Genomic DNA, 17,796 nt, shown 5'->3' on the forward strand with positions numbered 1-17,796 from the left:
AGGGTCAACTGACACAAGGGGGGCCTCTGAGTTCCCTCCTTTGTCTGACATGCTTTTCTAGTAAGGTGTAAGTGGTGCACTTACCTACACGATTTGTTTGCCTACTGATCCCTTGCTAGAGTTGTAGTCAGGGTGTGCTAGGCCCTGTTACACTACAACAGCTGGTTCAGTAGAACTCAGAGTATTCTAAGCTGTTATATGTACCTTGGTACTTATGTGATCTTTCAAATGATATTCTTAGGATACGTGTGGTAAAACAACAGCAAGCTCAAATCCCAACCGCTGCTCACCAATGTGAGAAGTTGGCCTGATATGCAGTGCTCACTATTCTAGTGATCACTATGTATCATTCCAAACGACCCTTATTGATGATTGGTTTTAAGCCAACCTTATAGACCAGCTATCCTAGTAGCATGGACAAGAGCAGTCTTTAGGCTAAACTCTAGAGGGCGTGTTAAATACCATCACATATACCCCTTGAACACCAAGTGAAAGGACACCACACAAGTTGTTATGAAAATAAAAGGTTATTTATTTATAACAAGTCTACCCTGATCTCTTTATGAGTCAGGGAGCTAAGCACACAACAAAACTCTTAATAAAATACTTCAAGTTGCACAATTTACACAAATGCCCGAGGGGCACGAAAAACCATATACTACAAAAGTGGAATGCGAAATACTAGCAGGTAAGTAACTGGATCCAGAGGCTTTAGGATCGCTAGGACTACACTACAGAACCTTCAGGTTAGGAGCAGGAGGCCTAGGGAGATCGGGTGCAGAGTGTGCACTCTCACGCGGGATGCGGGACAAAGTCTATGGATGCTAGATTTCGTAAAGTTAGTGTTATCGGACGAATCCGACTAGTTAGGCTGAAAACGAAAAAGGATCTGGACACTTAGATAGTGAACCTACGTTGGAGCACCAAAATGCTCAAGTTACCTAGCCCAGGGGCTGCGGCTGAATAGGGTTCAAAAGACGTCGGGAATCCTCGTTAGTCTATGGAGCCTGAAAGAAGAAGTTGCTGGCAGGCGACCAGTGATGAAGTTCGATGGGATCCAAGCCTGGATCGATGATGGAGACGACCTGAAAGCAGAGGGGACTCAGTTCTTAATCACTAGCCAGTGATCAGATGGGCACTAGGATGGCACCGGATGAAGTCACCTCGACCAGGTGAGTGGGCGACGCTGGGCTCTGCAGTCTCTCGGACCAGGAGGCGTTGTCGGCGACCAGGATGGTGGTGCGAGCTGTCCCACGAAGGTGTCTGCTGTCGGCGATGCTGGACCCAGGATTGGGGCAACAACTCTTGGCAAATGCAAGCCCACGCGGTGGACTCAAAATGGCGTCTGGAGTGGACCAGGAGGGTCCGGGGTGCTCCTCTGTTGGAGGGGAGCAGGGGCCAGTCTGGAGCAACCAGACCAGCGATGGAAGTGTTGTGGTTCATCGTCAAGAGGGCCACAAGCCAGCAGGCAAGTAGCCGGACAACGCGGTGAGCAGCAAAGAGCAGAAGGGCCCCACGCAGATCTCGTGGATGCTGGGAGGCTGGACTTCGGTGCTGGAGCTGCTCAGGGTTAGGGCTTCTCAAACCCCAAAGCACTCACTCGATGATCCCTCGGCGGTCGTGCTGGATAAGTGTCGTGCAGGTCTTGAAGATGGCCGGTCCCTCAGGTCTCGTCACACCCACGAATCTCAGCTGGGCTGATGATGTAGGTAGAGGTCAGAGATGGCAGGGAATCCGGGTCTCGTCGAGCTGGGCAGTCTTGATCCGGAGGATGGACTTGCAGCAAACCACATGTGCTTAGATGGTGCCCGCTGGTGCAGGGTGGCTACTCCTTAGCCACAAGGGAGAGTCTTCAGAAAGGTTCAAAAGTTCTTTCGTGGAAAGTCGTCAAGATTCAGAATTATCTAATTTGGGAAGGGGGCCCGCTCCTATCTTTATACTAAAGAAAGGGGCTGGTACGCGACTAGGTCCTGCCCATGGGTGGGACCAGGAAGGGGGGTGGTTACACCCCTCTCCCCTTTCCGGACTTTCCCCAGCTCAGGGGCTGGTGTGCCCCTGGAACTGGTTCAAGCCTGCATATGCACAGTGAGCACCGGGGTGCCACTTGCAGTCACCTTCCTCTCAGCCCTGCCTACATGGGATACACAAAACCCTGTCTGGGATGGTGCTAGCACCGCCCCCGACAGGAAACCCTTTGTCCAAGCTCTCCTCACTGGAAGGACTCCCAGCAGCAGGAGGTCAGACTTGTGTCTGTGGTGGCAGCATCCATTTTGTGATGCTGAGGCTCGAGTTAACTTTAACTGGGGTTCACAGTTACATACATGTCGTGTCCCTCTAGAAGGGTGGAATGCTAACCCCGTCGCCAGAATTGGCGAGGGGTTAGTATTCCATTTCTTATGACACCTTACTCGACATGTTTTGATAAAGCGATACCAGAGTTGGCAAATAACCGCTAGGATTATAATGCACTTAAGAGTATATGGTACGCGTTATCATGGAACAGCTATTAGGACTTGGTTCCGCAAGCTGCAAATGGGCTCAGCTCATGCCAGAGCACAATCTCACATAATTCCAAGCACTCTGCCTTCAGGATTGTTAAGGCCTGCCATAGGAGTGACTGATAGGAATACATGTGTCCATTTTTAGGGTTAGATATAGGAATACTATATCTAAAGCAAAGGGTGATTACACCACCTTGCCCCAGCTGTCGTGCAGCCAGTTGTGTCAGATTAAGATGGCCAGCCAGGGGTGGCATAATACATGCTGCAGCCCCTGGTAGGCCCTGGGTACACCTATGCCCTGGGTACAGGGACTGATAAGGTGGCCCAGTACCAATTGGTAAATGCACCTAAGGTACACGTGTCAATTTAGAGAGAGAACAGCTAGGCTGTGGGTCTGATTAGCAGGCCCACAGCCAGGGAAAGTCGTAAACCAGTGAAGCAAAAAGCAAAAAATCTGGGGTGATCATAGGATTGCAGACCCTACTCTCCTACACCTCTCTTCCTCCTTCGAAGGATGCGGAGGCGGAAAGAAGGTGGGCAAGGTGATGGACTGCCCGATGTGAAAGGCCATAACCACCTTGGGCATGAAAGAAGGACGAGTTTTTAAAACAACTTTGTCCGGATGGACAGAAAGGAAAGGAGGCTTAGAAGATAGAGCCTGGAGCTCACTCACTCTCCTGGCAGAGGTGATGGCCACCAGGAATGCAGTCTTAAGAGTCAGAAGACCAAGAGGGCAATTGTGAAGTGGCTCGAAAGGAGAACTCATCAGATAGGTTAGAACAAGGTTCAAGTCACACTGAGGCATCACGAAAGGAACAGGAGGAAACGTGTGTGATGTCTTTCAAGAATCTATTTACAATGGGGACTTGAACAAAGATGGTTGATCAGGCAGCCTTAGAAAAGCTGAAAGGGCAGAAAGGTAGCCCTTGTTAGTGCCCAGAGCAGAGCCCTGCTGGGCAAGAGAAAGAAGGAAGAGAAGAAACTCAGAAAGGGGGGCAGAGTGGATCCACAGCCTTTGCTGTGCACCATGCCACAAATCTGTTCCACCTGCAGGCGTATACCGATTTCGTGGAGGGACGCCTGGCTGCCAGAATCACATCAGACTTCAGGAGGCAAGTCAAATGGCCTCAACTGCCGCCACTCAATCTCCACCCATGGAGGTGGAGGCTGGACAGGTTCAGGTGGAGGACTGTCCCCTGCTGCTGCGACAACAGGTCCTCCTGAAGAGGCAGACGAATCGGGGGATCGACTGACATGCTGAGTAGCTCGGGATACCAGTATCTTCGTGCCCAGTCCGGAGCCACAATGATGACTTGGGCCTGGATGCGCCTGATCTTCTGCAGTACTCCGGGCAGAAGTGGTATAGGTGTTAAGGCGTACAACAAACCGCAGCTCCACTCGCGACGAAAAGAGTCTCCGAGCGAGTGCCGCCTTGGAAATTCCAACGCGCAGAACTGATGACATTGCGAGTTCTCTTCGGTGGCAAATAGATCTAACCAAGGCTCTCCCCACTGCTGAAAGAGGCATTGCGCCACGTCAAAGTTTAGACGTCATTCGTGATCCAACATGCACCGGCGGCCGAGTTCGTCCGCCCTGGCGTTCAGGGAACCTGCCTGGTGTTGAACCACCAGGGAAACGCCCTGGTGTTCCAGCCATTGTCAGAGGTGCAGAGCCTCCTGACAAAGGGTCCACGACCCCACCCGGCCCTGTTTGTTGCAGTACCACATGGCGGTGGTGTTGTCCGTGAACATCTGCACTACACTTCCCCGGACAGAGGGAGGGAATGTCTTCAGTGCAAGCTGGATTGCCCGCAGCTCCAAAAGGTTGATGTGAAGCCGGGACTCCGCCGGAGACCAGAGGTCTCTGATCTCCCTCTCTCCCATGTGGCCCCTCATCCCAGGAGGGACGCATCCGTCACCATAACGTGCTCCGGTTGGGGTAGGAAGAGAGATCTGCCGCTGACCCAATTGCAGTTCGCGAGCCACCACTGCAGCTGTTTTGCAGTGCCCTCCGAGATCTGGACGTGGTCGGACAGGTTGCCCTGATGCTGTGCCCACTGAAACTTCAGGTCCCACTGCAGAGCCCGCATCCGCCACCGGGTGTGATGCACAAGAAGGATGCAAGAGGCCATTAGCCCCAGGAGTCGCAGTGTCAACCTGACCGAGACTCGGGATAAAGGCTGAAAGACCGGAATCAGAGCATGAATATCCGAAACGGCTGTTCGGGGGGATAAACCAGAAAGTGTGCTGAGTCCAGAACCGCTCTGATAAAAGGAGCTTCTGAGAGGGGCACAGGTGACACTTCGGCACATTAATGGAGAACCCCAGCAAGTGCAGGAGGTCGGCCGTAGTCTGGGGGTGGGAGACAACTGTCTGGGGCGAGCCCGCCTTCAACAACCAATCATCGAGGTAGGGGAAGACAGAAACCCCTAATCTGCGCAGATGAGCTGCGACCACCACCATCACTTTCGTGAACACCCGTGGGGAGCTGGTAAGGCCGAAGGGGAGCATGGTAAACTGAAAGTGCTCGTGGCCTACCGTGAACCTCCGGTAACGCCGGTGGGCCGGCAGGACAGGGATGTGGAAATACGCGTCCTGCAAGTCCAATGCCACCAAAGTAAGAAAAGTTATAGCTAGAAAAGGATATCTACCTACATATCTATAACACAAATACCAACTTGCTAGTGAACTAAATAGTTGTCATAAGAAACAGGGGACACCCTATTAACACAATATGGACACTGGAGGAGGATATAGTGATGTATTTATTAATTTATTAAGAGGTATAACATTTAATATCTTATGTTGTTTTTCATCAAGTAAACAATTTATGATTCATATTCAATCGTCTATTGCACTATAAAATATCCAATTATGATTTCATTAGTTATTATGAGGGGGTTCATTAATATGACCTTTCTTAAGCACATCCTATGTATATATGGTGACTTTTTAAATGGTTATGGTTCTCACAAAGTGCAAGTACAAACTATTTTAATTGTTGTTGTCTTTTGTAAATACCTCGTGCGGTTATCTTGACTGACATCCCTAGTAGACACCCTGATAATAACTAATGAAATCATTATTGGATATTTTATAGTGCAATAGACGGCTACCTGATGAAGGCGTGTATGCCGAAACGCGCGTTGTAGACATCTGCCGCACTGCCTGAATCAACGCTCCGTCCGTTATTGGATTTGTATATATTGACTGTTAATATCTGCTTTATAAAACGATTGAATATGAATCATAAATTGTTTACTTGATGAAAAACAGCATAAAATATGAAATGTTATACCTCTAAATAAATTAATAAATACATCACTATATCATCGTCCAGTGTCCATATTGTGTTAATAGGGTGTCCCGTTTCTTATGACAACTATTTAGTTCACTAGCAAGTTGGTATTTGTGTTATAGATATGTAGATAGATATCCTTTTCTAGCTATAACTTTTCTTACTTTAGTTCATTTCCCTATGTTATAGCTAGCTATTCATATAGGGGTCCCTTGTTTTCCTCAATAGTCCAATGCCACCATCCAGTCTTTCGGGTCCAGGGCAGCTAGGACCTGAACCAAAGTCAGCATCTTGAACTTCTCCTTCCGGAGGATGCCGTTGACGCTCCGTAGGTCCAAGATAGGGCGTAGGCCTCCTTTGCCCTTCTCGCCAGTGGAGGAGGTGATGGCGAACCCTGCCCCCCCACTGGCGTCGAATGGGCCTGAAAACTCGGACTAACGCAGATGCTGCGGGGGCGGGTGTGGACTGACCTTGCCGGTGTCCCCCGGCACCGCCATGGCGGTTACCACGTTAGCGGCCACGTTGAGGTTGGTTCTGCGGCCTGTGGCTGGCTGGACCTGAGGGGGCGCCCCTTTCTTGGCCACGAAAGGGGGAAGTTTGCTGGCGTTGGCAGAGGCCCAAGGACTTGGTCGTAGCCCTGCGCACTGTCCTCCTTGTCGCCAAAGAGGCGACGGCCATCAAAGGGCATGTCCATAAGGGAGGCTTGGACATCCCCCGAAAAATTGGCGGACCTAAGCCAGGCGTCACTGCGAACCACCACCGTCGTTGCAATCGCCCTGCCTAGCGAGTCGGTGGTATCCAGCCCACACCGAATGGAATAGCGTGCTGCATCCCGTCCCTCTGCTAGGGCTTGGATAAGCTTTGCCTGGACCTCTGCCGGGCACTACGGCAGCACTTCCGCAACCGTATCCCACCGAGAGTGGGAGTAACGTCCCAAAAGGCAGGCGGTGTTGACAGACCGCAACCTCAAACTCAGTGAGAACAGTTTCTTCCCAAACTGATCGTACCTTTTGGACTCCCGATCCGGAGGGGCGGTCGGGAATGCAGTCTGGGGGGTGGAGGCCTGGATCACCAGGCTCTCAGGGGTTGGGTGAACGGACAGGAAACTGAAGTCACCCGGAGTCGAGCGGTAGCGTCGGGCCACGTTCCGATCTACAGGGAGGCTTGAAGAGGGCTTGTACCAAATGCCCAACAGAACGTCAGTGAGGGCTTCGTTAAACGGCGGGAGAGGCTCTGAGGAGCTTGCCTCCGGTTTGAGCACCTCAATGAGGAGGTTAGTCTTCACGGCCGCGACTGGGAGCTCAAGAGCCAAGCCTTGGCTACCCTAGTCAACACCACGCTGTAAGCAGCCCCCTCCTCCGTAGCCATGGTAGGAGGGGAGACAAATCCAGTGTTGGGCGAAGTGTCCATACCACTGGCCTCCCCCAGTTCGTCTGCCCAGTCCTGGCTCAACTGGCACTGCCGTGCCAGAGGGTCCTCAGACCCCTCCCAATCCCCCTCGTTATCCATTTCCTGAAAGTCAGGAATAAATGATGGAGCCAGGTCGACGGTGAAGGGCTCACCGATCGGCGTGAAAGACGGCACCGGTCCGACACCAGATCCAGACCGGGGTGGGGATCGGGGACGACACCCTAGGTGACTGCGCCAGCGGAGGGGTCGTAAGGTCGACCGGCGTCGTCACAGATCCAGGCGTGGATCCTGAGGAACCCTCTGGCGTCGGGACCGGAGTCGTCGACGGTGCCGGGGCCGAAGCACCCGACGGCGCCGGGGCCGCCGGCCCGCTTGGGCTCCCAGACGGCCCCAAGGCGCCTCAGCGGGTTCCAACGAGGGAAGCGCGACCTCATGGCCGTGAGAAAGGCGCTGATCTCCTCCTGTGTTGGTGCAGCCTAGGGACCAGTGGGTGTGGAGCTGGATGCGGCGGTTGCAGCTCCGGCTGAGCCACATGGGCGGTGTCACCCAACGTTGAGGGGAGTCAGAAGAGCGATGTCGCTTCTTTGACTTCTTGTGCTTCGACTTACCTGAGGACTTGGAGCCCGACGAGTGGTGTTGACTCGCCGAGCTGTGATGACTGTGGCCCCGCGACAGGTCCCTCGACCTCCTCCTGGACCGGGACCTCGAGCGGCGCAGGGCCGACTGCCAGAGCTCGAGGCGCTTACGGGACCGCTCCCGCCTAGCCTTCGACGTCAAGGAACGGCAGTCGGGGCACGACTTGTCAACGTGGTCGGCCCGAATCAGTAAAGGCACCGATGGTGGGGGTCGGTAACCAACATCATGCGGTTACAGTCGTCGCAGGGTTTGAACCCGGGGATCCCTATCGGCACAGAGTCGAGAATCGACTCTAGAAGATCCAAAAGAGATCGAAAAAGTTTTGTCAAAAAATGACTAGGAGTACTGCTCTTCCCGGATCTGCACTTGCTGGCATGCAAAAAAGAACTGACGTCGGTGCTAGAGGGCGGCGTCTAAGTACTCCGACGTCATCCCGGCGATCACGACACCGACAACGGACACGGAGCCGCTGACGACGCCTACCGACGCGCAGGGGTACTGCTACGCAAAACTTTCCGGATCCAGTCGGACGCCTGGGGATATTCTAAGGTAAGGAATCTGACACTAACTTGTTTCTTTCAGATTTGTTATGTTCAGTACTTCAGTACATCCCAAATTGGATACTGGGGTACCCATATAAGTCCCTAATATATGGTTTTAAGGTACCCAGGGCATGGGTACCCCGGAGGTCTCCCATGGACCGAATCATTCATTATGCAACAGATGAGGGACCACTCAAAATGGAACTACAGACCTGCCCATGCAGCCTGGTGCTAGCACCACTTACTAAAGATATAGGTTTCCTATATCTAGTGTCACTGTACTTAAAACCTGTACGTCACCCCTATAGCAGGCCTTTGCAATCCTGAAGGCAGGGTGCTTGGTTCTGAGAGGGTGCCCCTGCATGAGCAGCACACTCCTGCAGCATACGGAGTCCATTCTCCTGGGTTGTCAGTGAAGCAGCCATGTACTATATAGAATATATATTTACAACAAGGGGTGGTGAGGGACAGAGTCTCTGAATTAAGCAGAAAGCTCTCACCCAGTCAAGAGATCAGGGCTAGATCCAACACCGTTTTTTAGCTCACTGCACCATCCCAGTTTCAGAACCTGGCTGTATGCAAATTAGTCTGTTCCTGTCCCAGTGCATGATGGGAACAGGACAAACCAAACTACAAAAGCCAATTCTTACACTGGGAAGGAAACAAGCTCCCGGGGACCGGTTTCTGGCATTACAGCCGTCTTCGGCCCGGTTTGCTTGAATCCTGATGGTGCAATGAGCAAGGGTCTCACATCTGAGAATACCCTTCCACGCTTAGGGTGGACAAAAATATTTACAACAAGGGGTGGTGAGGGACAGAGTCTCTGAATTAAGCAGAAAGCTCTCACCCAGTCAAGAGATCAGGGCTAGATCCAACACCGTTTTTTAGCTCACTGCACCATCCCAGTTTCAGAACCTGGCTGTATGCAAATTAGTCTGTTCCTGTCCCAGTGCATGATGGGAACAGGACAAACCAAACTACAAAAGCCAATTCTTACACTGGGAAGGAAACAAGCTCCCGGGGACCGGTTTCTGGCATTACAGCCGTCTTCGGCCCGGTTTGCTTGAATCCTGATGGCGCAATGAGCAAGGGTCTCACATCTGAGAATACCCTTCCACGCTTAGGGTGGACAAAAATATTTACAACAAGGGGTGGTGAGGGACAGAGTCTCTGAATTAAGCAGAAAGCTCTCACCCAGTCAAGAGATCAGGGCTAGATCCAACACCGTTTTTTAGCTCACTGCACCATCCCAGTTTCAGAACCTGGCTGTATGCAAATTAGTCTGTTCCTGTCCCAGTGCATGATGGGAACAGGACAAACCAAACTACAAAAGCCAATTCTTACACTGGGAAGGAAACAAGCTCCCGGGGACCGGTTTCTGGCATTACAGCCATCTTCGGCCCGGTTTGCTTGAATCCTGATGGTGCAATGAGAAAGGGTCTCACATCTGAGAATACCCTTCCACGCTTAGGGTGGACAAAAATATTTACAACAAGGGGTGGTGAGGGACAGAGTCTCTGAATTAAGCAGAAAGCTCTCACCCAGTCAAGAGATCAGGGCTAGATCCAACACCGTTTTTTAGCTCACTGCACCATCCCAGTTTCAGAACCTGGCTGTATGCAAATTAGTCTCTTCCTGTCCCAGTGCATGATGGGAACAGGACAAACCAAACTACAAAAGCCAATTCTTACACTGGGAAGGAAACAAGCTCCCGGGGACCGGTTTCTGGCATTACAGCCGTCTTCGACCCGGTTTGCTTGAATCCTGATGGTGCAATGAGCAAAGGTCTCACATCTGAGAATACCCTTCCACGCTGAATCGTTTTTGGCCACTATAGGTGTGGCAGGGTATACTCAGACATGAGTCCCTTTCTCACTGCACCATCAGGATTCAAGCAAGCCGGGCCGAAGACGGCTGAAATGCCAGAAACCGGTCCCCGGTAGCTTGTCTCCTTTCTGGTGAAGAATTGGCTTGGCAGTTTAGTCTGCCCTGTTCCCATGATGCACTGGGCCAGGGACAGACTGATTTGCATATAGCCAGGTTCTGAGCTGGGATGGTGCAGTGAGATAAATAACGGTGATGGATCAAGCCCTGATCTTTGGACTGGGTAAGAGTGGTCTGCTTAATTCAGACACTCTGTTCATCACCACCCCCTTTTCTGAATCGTTTTTGGCCACTATAGGTGTGGCAGGGTATACTCAGACATGAGTCCCTTTCTCACTGCACCATCAGGATTCAAGCAAGCCGGGCCGAAGACAGCTGAAATGCCAGAAACCGGTCCCCGGTAGCTTGTCTCCTTTCTGGTGAAGAATTGGCTTGGCAGTTTAGTCTGCCCTGTTCCCATGATGCACTGGGCCAGGGACAGACTGATTTGCATATAGCCAGGTTCTGAGCTGGGATGGTGCAGTGAGATAAATAACGGTGATGGATCAAGCCCTGATCTTTGGACTGGGTAAGAGTGGTCTGCTTAATTCAGACACTCTGTTCATCACCACCCCCTTTTCTGAATCGTTTTTGGCCACTATAGGTGTGGCAGGGTATACTCAGACATGAGTCCCTTTCTCACTGCACCATCAGGATTCAAGCAAGCCGGGCCGAAGACGGCTGAAATGCCAGAAACCGATCCCCGGTAGCTTGTCTCCTTTCTGGTGAAGAATTGGCTTGGCAGTTTAGTCTGCCCTATTCCCATGATGCACTGGGCCAGGGACAGACTGATTTGCATATAGCCAGGTTCTGAGCTGGGATGGTGCAGTGAGATAAATAACGGTGATGGATCAAGCCCTGATCTTTGGACTGGGTAAGAGTGGTCTGCCTAATTCAGACACTCTGTTCATCACCACCCCCTTTTCTGAATCGTTTTTGGCCACATAGGTGTGGCAGGGTATACTCAGACATGAGTCCCTTTCTCACTGCACCATCAGGATTCAAGCAAGCCGGGCCGAAGACGGCTGAAATGCCAGAAACCGGTCCCCGGTAGCTTGTCTCCTTTCTGGTGAAGAATTGGCTTGGCAGTTTAGTCTGCCCTGTTCCCATGATGCACTGGGCCAGGGACAGACTGATTTGCATATAGCCAGGTTCTGAGCTGGGATGGTGCAGTGAGATAAATAACGGTGATGGATCAAGCCCTGATCTTTGGACTGGGTAAGAGTGGTCTGCTTAATTCAGACACTCTGTTCATCACCATCCCCTTTTCTGAATCATGTACTATATAGAGGCACCACGTAATTATGCAATGGCCATCTCGAAACTGGCTGCAACAAATCCTATCAAGTTTGGTATCAAACATGGTAGAATCATACCCCTCACACCATAAATGGTGTGGGAAATATTATTACAAGCAGTGGAAGAGCCCTCCGATAGGCTCTGAGTTTCCGGTACCAGCCTTTTTGACTCGGATAGTACAAAATGGTTGCTGCCGACCAGACACACAATTCTGCTCTCCTGGTGCTCAGCGAACTCGAGCTGGGGAAGGCAGAACAATAGGCATCCTGTTACAGGGAGGTGTGACCACCTCCCAAACAGGATTTAGTGTATTGGGGTGGGGTGGGGTGGGTGCGCTTGCCAGTGTCACTCAGTCTGAATGAGGGGCACATTTGGTGTCCCTGCACATAGTCCAGTTCAAACAAGTCCTGGGAGCTGTGGGCTCCTGCTCTGGCGCGAAACTGGACAAAGGACATGGGAGTAGTCTCCCCTCTGTCCAGACAGTCCCCTGAATCTTCCCAACCCTTTCCCTATGTTACTTAAGGGCTTACCTGGGTCCCTAGATTTGTTGTGGGATAAGATTCAGATCAGACCGCATTTTTACTTCTACCACCTGGGCACTCTGGACTTCATTTGGGCTCAAATTCGTCTCCCTTCCAGTCTGCTGCAACATCTGTGCCTGTGTACCGTACAGGAACTTTCTAAGACCCGTGGGCGTCAAAAGACACCTAAAGGAATCTCCCTTGAAGTGAAAGAGTCACTCCCCTGCATTCACAGCCAGACCTGTCTGCAGATCCGGAGCTCCTCTGGACTCCAAACGGCTCGGCAACCCAGGTGTGATTTCCACAGCTCCCGAGGACTGCCTTTCTCTCTCACCAAATTTGAGCCCAGTATCCCTCGTGGGTGTTGCAATAACCGGACCCCTGTGCACATCATCAACTTGCAGTTGCAAAGGATTGTTGACTCCTCTCCAAGACGATCTTTGGGCTCCAAGTAGCCCCAACCTCAAGCATCTACTGTGACCAGAATCTTCAGCCACACCGCATCAATGGCATTGTGGCCTCTACCTTTTGCTGAGCTGCTTGAGGTCCTCTCGCGACTCAAGTGCCTCGGGCCAGAGTGTCCATTCGAGGGTCACCTTTGTTTCTCTTGGGCTTCCCGGATTGCTTGGGCCTGCCCCGACTCCCCTGCTTTTGGTGAGTCCTCTGGACCTTGCTGGTCCCGACGTTGCTCCTTCAGCTCCTGCAACAGTTGCATTTGCCAAGGCTTGGAGGTGCACACGTCGCACACCGACCCCTCAGCACGCGATATCCTTTGTGGGACTGCTTATGCATGGTTCATGGTCTTCCTCAGCACCGCCTGGTCCTCAGCTGCAGAGTCCAGGCCCTCGTTAACTCTCCTGCAACACCCGACATCGGAGGGCATTTGTCTTCCAAGTCTCCTGGTCACTCTTGAGTGACAGACTCTGTCCCCTTTTCTTGCAGGTACTTCTCGTCTAGAATCCATCTTCAGAACTTTCTCCTCTTCTAGCAGCATGACTTTCCTGAAGTAGTCCATTGGAAACAACGGCGGATTCCGACACCACTTCACACGTATGCACCCAGCTTCCCTGGTGTAGGTAAAGAGGGTACTAGGGAATCAATGGATGAGGTGGCTCTCCAACCTTCTGCCTTCCATGGGGTTTATTCAAGGTCCACTGGGAAGGGTTCTTAATCTTTAAAAATCCAACCACGACTTACACGTAGTCTTGTACGGAGCATGCTGTCATGTACTAACACTGCACAAGGTCTCCGTGGGGCTCCAACGTACTCACCTTGGGTGGTTCCTTGGGTCCCCAGCACTTCTACATCCTCTCGACATTGTCTGGACACTAGTTGTGGTTCTCATACAACTTTCTTAGTATATGGTTTGGTCCTCCCTGGGGCTCACTGTGTATTTTGTGCTATATACCATGACATATTTGCAAGTATTGTGTGCATTGTGCACAGCTCCGGGTAGGAGATACTTGTATGTGTTAGAGAGTGCTTTATAATAAATAGATATTTTTATAAATACCTTGTGTGATTATTTTTCATTTAATCAATACTATAAGATTGCATTCCGATAAAAACAATCTGTTTTACACTCCTTCTGGACTAAGCCTGAAGGTTGCTCTCCACAGCTACCACTTAGAGAGCTTTCTAAGGTTATCTAAGACCTCTTAAATCACCATGAGGGTTGTGTGGACTGGTGCAAGGTGTACACTTAAGTGCAATTAAACACAGAGAGAGAAAGGGTCTAACGGAACCACTCCCTGTCCCCTTAAAGTATAAATATTATCAACAAAAGAATGAGTAATTCCAAGTTACTACATGGAACGAGGCAAAAGGAGTAACACTTAGTTTTTAAAAGAACCCTCACTCACCAACCTAGTTGGTGACATGCTTCATCATAGGGTCTACACCTGAGTGGCTGAATGCCTCTCAGGTGTGCTACAACGCCTGATTACAGCGGAGCTGGTTTTTTGGAAGTGCAGGGTGAGTGATCAGTGCCACAATGATATAAAATTGCCTTTATTAGTCCTTAAAATGTTATGCTGGAACAGTAAGGCAAGATTAAAAGCAAGAGGGGATGTCCTGTCTGGTTAAATTGACTATTGACACGCACGAGTGAATATACAAGTCTACAATCAAAAAGGTCATTATACTAATCCAACTGAATTTACAATGCCAACCGTGCTGATAAAGAATTTTATAAATCAGAGTTCTTGAAGCCAAAATGTACAGAAGCGAGCTACCCATTTCTCAAGTATTTTGTAACAAAGTGGTAAATCTTTACACAACTAAAGTAAACCTGTTTGATCCAAGCTTAAAAAAACAACATCACCAAACGATTACCTACAAAACCATCCAGAGAAAGAAAAGAACAGCCTTTTTATGTTCCTCATAAGAGCTATCAACTGAATTTCTGGAACTTGTAAAAGCGAGTTAGCCAGCAAGCTGCTTCTCTGACCCTTATCCACTTCAAATCTTCTAAAACATTCTCTCAACGTCTGTGGCCATCCCAGCCAAACAGTCGCTTTCCCAGAAGCCAAAAGGTATACATATGCCCGCTGTTAAAAAAAAAATAAACTACCCGACAACTTCAGCAAACCATCCTTGGGCAAACTTATAGGAAGAACAGCTTTAGCTCAGATGCCGAAAGAGAATTCCATACTTTCTGACTCAAACTGGATTCCGCCCAGGAAGAGGCGCTGAAGAACAAGTTACTTACCTTCGGTAACGATATATCTGTAAGAAACAGTAGTTAGTATTAGATTCCTTACCTTAGAATATCCCCAGGCGTCAGTCTGGATCCGGAAACTTTTGCGTAGCAGTACCCCTGCGCGTCGGTAGGCGTCGTCTGCAGGCGTCCCCTGCGGCTCCGCGTCCGTCGTTGGCGTCGTGCGCCGTGATGACGTCGCTGGAGTACATAGACGCCGCCTCCGCGCGCTGACGTCAGTTCTTTGCACACAGCTTTTCCGCGCCAGAACACGCAGAGCCATGTGAGAACTAACACTGGTGCCATTTGAAACTAGGGCCCTGAAAGGGATGTCCTGAACCCTAGGTATCAGTTCGCAGAACGGGGAGGATGGTCGGGCGGTAAGGATTCTAATACTAACTACTGTTTCTTACAGATATATCGTTACCGAAGGTAAGTAACTTGTTCATCTGAAAGAAACAGGTTAGTATTAGATTCCTTACCTTAGAATAGATACCCCAGCAATACCAACCCCGGTGGTGGGTCTGCGAACCAATACAATCCTACACCAGAAAGTCCTGGAGGACAGAACGGCCAAAGAAGCCATCCCTCCGGACTTGACTGTCCAGGCAGTAGTGCCTCGCAAAGGTGTGCAGCGAGGCCCACGTAGCCGCCTGGCAAATGTCCTGCAAGGGGACTCCCTGACCCAGGGCAGTAGTAGCCGCCATGGCCCGAGTGGAATGGGCCCTCAGCCCAACAGGAGGCTCCTTCCGAGCCAAAGAGTAGCACGCTTTGATGCACAGAACGACCCACCGAGAGATGGTCCGTTTATGTACCGCCCGTCCCTTCTTCGCACCCACGTAGCTAACAAACAGTTGGTCATCCACCCGGAACTGGCGTGTGCGATCCATATAAAATGAAAGCGCACGTTTTGGGTCCAGACGATGGAGCCGTTCTTCATCCTTTGAAGGATGCGGAGGAGGAAGGAAGGGAGGGTGATGGACTGCCCGATGTGAAAAGCAGAGACAACTTTGGGCAGGAAAGAAGGTCTAGTTCTCAGAACCACCTTGTCTGGATGAATGGACATGAAAGGAGGTTTGACAGAAAGAGCCTGGAGCTCACTCACCCTCCTGGAAGAGGTGATGGCAACCTGGAAGGCCGTCTTTAAAGTCAGGAGACGGAGAGGATAAGAGTGAAGTGGCTCAAAGGGAGCACACATCAAGAAGGTGAGAACCAGGTTCAAGTCCCACTGAGGCATCACAAACGGAACAGGTGGATACATGTGTGTGATGCCCTTCAAGAATCTTGTTACAATGGGGGACTTGAACAAAGAAGGTTGATCAGGCAGCCTCAGAAAGGCCGAAAGGCCAGAAAGGTAGCCCTTGATAGTGCCCAGAGCAGAGCCCTGCTGGGCAGGAGAAAGAAGGAAGAGAAGAACCTCAGAAAGAGGGGCAGAGAGAGGATCCACAGCCTTTGCTGTGCACCATGCCACAAACTTGTTCCACCGACAGGCGTATACCGATTTCGTGGAGGAACGCCTGGCTGCCAGAATCACATTACAGACTTCAGGAGGCAAGTCAAATGGCCTCAACTGCCGCCGCTCAATCTCCACGCATGGAGGTGGCGGCTGGATAGGTTCGGGTGAAGGACCGTCCCCTGCTGCTGCGACAGAAGGTCCTCCTGAAGAGGCAGGCGGATCGGGGGACCGACTGACATGCTGAGTAGCTCGGGATACCAGTACCTTCGAGCCCAGTCCGGAGCCACAAGTATGACTTGGGCCCGGTCGTGCCTGATCTTCTTCAGCACTCTGGGCAGAAGTGGTATAGGCGGAAAGGCGTATAACAGACCGCAACTCCACTCGCGCCGAAAGGCGTCGCCGTGCGAGTGCCGTCTTGGAAATTCCAACGCGCAGAACTGATGACATTGCGCGTTCTCTTCTGTGGCGAATAGATCTAACCAAGGCTCTCCCCATTGCCGAAAGAGGCCTTGCGCCACGTCCGAGTTCAGACGCCATTCGTGATCCATCGAGCACCGACGGCTGAGTTTGTCCGCCCTGGCGTTCAGAGTACCTGCCAGGTGTTGAACCGTCAGAGTCACCCCCTGACGTTCCAGCCATTGCCAGAGGCGCAGAGCCTCCTGGCAAAGAGTCCACGACCCCACCCCGCCCTGCTTGTTGCAGTACCACATGGCGGTGGTGTTGTCCGTGAACACCTGCACTACACTCCCGTTGACAAAGGGGAGGAATGCTTTCAGTGCCAAACGAATCGCCCGGAGCTCCAACAAGTTTATATGGAGTCAGGACTCCGCCGGAGACCAGATGCCTCTGATCTCTGCCTCTCCCAGGTGGCCTCCCCAGCCCTGGAGGGACGCGTCCATCACAACAACGTGCTCCGTTGGGGAAGGGAGAGGGATCTGCCTCTGACCCAATCGCGGTCCGTAAGCCACCACTGCAGTTGTCTTGCAGTGCCCTCCGAGATCAAGACATGGTCGGACAGATTGCCCTGATGCTGGGCCCACTGAAACTTCAGGTCCCACTGCAGAGCCCGCATCCGCCACCGGGCGTGATGCACCAGAAGGATGCAGGAAGCCATCAGCCCCAGCAGCCGCAGTGTCAACCTGACCGAAACCCGGGATAACGGCTGAAAGATGGGAATCAAAGCCTGTATATCCTGGACTCGCCGTTCCGGAGGATAGACCCGAAACTGCGCCAAGTCAAGAACCGCTCCGATGAAAAGGAGCTTTTGAGAGGGACACAGGTGTGATTTTGGCACGTTGAGGGAGAACCCCAGCTCGTGCAGGAGGTCTGCCGTCATCTGAAGGTGGTGGACGACTGTCTGGGGCGAGCCCGCCTTCAACAACCAGTAGTCTAGATAGGGGAAGACTGAAACCCCCAATCGGCGCAGATGAGCTGCGACCACCTCCATCACCTATGTGAACACCCGTGGGGCGCTGGTAAGGCCGAAGGGGAGCACGATAAACTGAAAGTGCTC

This window comes from Lissotriton vulgaris, chromosome 5 (genome assembly GCF_964263255.1).
Source record: "Lissotriton vulgaris chromosome 5, aLisVul1.2, whole genome shotgun sequence".
Taxonomy (NCBI): Eukaryota; Metazoa; Chordata; class Amphibia; order Caudata; family Salamandridae; genus Lissotriton; species Lissotriton vulgaris.